This window comes from Mustela erminea, chromosome 5 (assembly GCF_009829155.1).
Source record: "Mustela erminea isolate mMusErm1 chromosome 5, mMusErm1.Pri, whole genome shotgun sequence".
Lineage (NCBI taxonomy): Eukaryota > Metazoa > Chordata > Mammalia > Carnivora > Mustelidae > Mustela > Mustela erminea.
The window spans coordinates 59,747,507-59,750,277 of record NC_045618.1 but is presented as its reverse complement, the minus strand read 5'-3'; positions in this window follow the sequence as shown (position 1 = coordinate 59,750,277).

Below are 2,771 nucleotides of genomic sequence, written 5' to 3'. Positions count from 1 at the left end.
GCAGCTCTGACTTTAAAACCATAGTGTGTGGAGTGGACGATCCTTGATGTTCAAAGCACCAACATTATTGTTGTGTAGACACAGGGGACAAAATGAGACACTCTTTTCCCATTTCCAACAAGAACTACAGCATAAAGGAAGTAATGCCATCTCGAGAGTTAAACTTTAAGGTAAAATCATAATGGACCAGAGCAGACAGAAGCAAAATTCTGAGGCACTCTATGTCCTGGGAAAGAAAAGTAAGGAAAAGAAAAGAGAAATATACAATGAAAGAGAGAGAACAAGGGGGTGCGGATGTTCCAAACATTTCCCAGACAGAAGGGAAAGATAGTATATGTATATCACACAGGAGTAGATAGTATACGTATAATCACACAGGAGAGAGAAGAATGGAAAGTTGCAGAACAAGTTAGGGTACAGAGAACAGCTCCCTCCTGCCCTTGAAGAACGTAAACATTTCTTCAGCTCATGAGTCATCCAAGGGCAAACTTCTATGGTTCTCCTCAATACATGGTATACCCTAAGAAGACATTTCTGGAAAAGACTACTAAGAATTTGGTCATTAAGACAATTTCTCTATGTTCTTTTATTAAAGATTTCCTTTTAACCATTGAACTTTCACATCTAAGATACATACTGTGATTGCTTCTATGAGTTTCTTCCAAGTTTTAAATTTAAATTTAAGTTTTTTTAAATTTAATTTAAATTTAAATTCAATGCTAATTTTAGCATTTATGAACATTAAATAAGATTTTCTCTTACCTCTGACAGCTCTCTCTGCTATTTAACCTGGAGACGGTGGGATGTTCCCAGGCCTGCCCTTAACAGTTATGTCCTTTAGGATCCCATTGGTTAGAAGTTCCTAAAGTACCCAAAGGCCAGTCCAAGCTTGGGTTAAAAGTAGGAAGAAAAAAAACAAAAAGAGGGAGAGGGTTTATTTAGCACTTAACACCACCTAGCGGAGTGAGGGCCCAGCTTGAAGAATCCTAGCAAATTAAACCAACAAAAGGTGCTGGCGCCAGCTCAGTGGACCAGGGGAATTTTTAAAATATAATTAGAGTCCGTCACCTTTTATCTTGGGTCAGTGGACACATTTGCCCCACTGACAGCCTGTTTAATCATTCACTCTATTCACTTGAATGTTAGAGAATTATTTGGTGGAGACGAGCTCAAATTCTTGATTTCAATAAAAAGAAATGAGAGGGGGAAAATGGTTTTTAAACTCTTAGGACAATTTGTTTAAAACTCATAACCTAGTGGTCATGATGGCATCTTTCCTGCTACAGTCAGGGGTCCTCAGGCTCTGTCCTCAGCCCTGTGCAGATCACTCTGTACTTGGTGCCTATGAGCGGTCACCCACCCAACACCACAGCTGTTGATGGCTCCACAAGTGTGCCTCCCACCTAGGGCCATGTTCCTCCAATAGGAAACACGAACAAAGCTCTAGAAGGTCCCCACCCGTGTGCATCTTGCTCACTCACCAGTGTATCCCCAGTGCCGACATAGTAGCTCATAGTAGGTATTCAGTAAATACCCTGTGGATGAATAAAATGAGTGACTGTTTCTAGTTGTCTCACACCCAGTCTGCTCACCAGACATTTCCCTATTCAAACTCACAATGTTCCCTTTTAACCCCCCTCCCTTTTCCACAAGAACCCCAAATTTGCAGTTGGCACTCAGCCCATGTTCTCCTTCTCTGGGCCCTATACAGAGTCCTACCAACTTCCCCTTTAATGTATCTGATTATCTCCTTTGTCCCTCTCTCAGCAACCAAGGGCACACCATACACCTCAAGCTTTTAATATAGTAACGGTTTCCTTCCTATTTCCTAGTTTCTCCCTGTTCGGTACATCCAGCGGAGCGGCACATTGTCATGGCAGAGCTTCTTTACTTCCTACAATGGCTTCATGTTCATGAGCGAACCAAATACGGGGGCAGGAATGTAAGGAGGAGCAGGCACTGATGACTCGTCTGCCACAGATACCCTCTGAGACCCTGGGAAAGTTGCCTCACCGCCCTGAATCTCCATTGCTTCACCGGTGAGATGTGAGGTTTGCCATAGATGGTTTGTAAAGAGAAGCCCACACTAAAATACTGTCATTGGTATCCTGCCAATTCCATAATATCCTCCATTAATTTTGCATTCCTCATCTATTTAAACTATGTCCCTACCCACACTGCATACAGACCAGTTACCTTATACTTCTATCAGGTTTCCTGGTCTATACCAACAGGCTCAATTCCAGCGCTTAATCTTGGCTCATCTGACTTTGTTTTTCTCCATGTGATACACCCCACTCCACCTCTCCCCATTCCTTACAAGTCCTTCCTTCAAACCTGTACTTTCTTCAAGGTCCAACTCAAGTGCAACCTCTGTGGAACCTTCCCTAAGTCACCGGTCTACACTGACATTCCCTTTATCCAAGTCCCTATAGCAAAGCATCACATTGCCTCCCAAGGCAAATACTCCAGGACAAGAAGTTCTCTGCAAGGAAATTTCCATGAATCTCTAAATGAAAGGGAGTGGAGGTAGATTCAAACATTCTCAGACTATGTTCCCAAGTTAAACATTTAAAACGAATTTTGTGTTAATAAAATTATGTTGTGCTTTGAAGCTACATGCATAATGATATGGAGAAAAAATTATCCTCTTGGTAATTAATGTAGAAGAATTTTTCTTTGCAAGAATAGTGGATGTGTTTCAAGAGATAAGGGGGAGACTCAGAAAGGATGAAACCCCAGAGAACATGCTCAAGTAACAACAAATCCCT